General features: G+C 39.4%; 1 protein-coding gene across 4 annotated transcripts in view; it reads right to left on the reverse strand.

The window, feature by feature from the left end:
• LOC119592701 (cation diffusion facilitator family protein 1-like) overlaps positions 1-277 on the reverse strand; it is a 24,219-nt gene that overhangs the window by 6,553 nt on the left and 17,389 nt on the right. The window lies entirely within an intron of this gene.

Consider the following 277-nt stretch of genomic DNA (forward strand, 5'->3'; position numbering starts at 1 on the left):
TCACATAATGTACACTGAAGTCACTCATTTTATATTCTTTGCAAGGTTTAAGATTAACTGTCAGTTCTATCCTCAGTAGACCTGGTGAAGGTAATAAGACATTGCCCTGGGGAGCCCACTGCCTTCAAGAGAAATGTGCCTCATGCGGCGCTAGATTTCAGGAATGATGATTCTAATCTACGTGATAGAGCCTAAACTTCACGATTATGTTAATCCGAAAACAGTGAATTAATCAGATACTTCACCCTCATAATCTAGGTGCTAAGTACAGTTAATG

Source organism: Penaeus monodon, chromosome 30, assembly GCF_015228065.2.
Source record: "Penaeus monodon isolate SGIC_2016 chromosome 30, NSTDA_Pmon_1, whole genome shotgun sequence".
NCBI classification, from domain to species: domain Eukaryota; kingdom Metazoa; phylum Arthropoda; class Malacostraca; order Decapoda; family Penaeidae; genus Penaeus; species Penaeus monodon.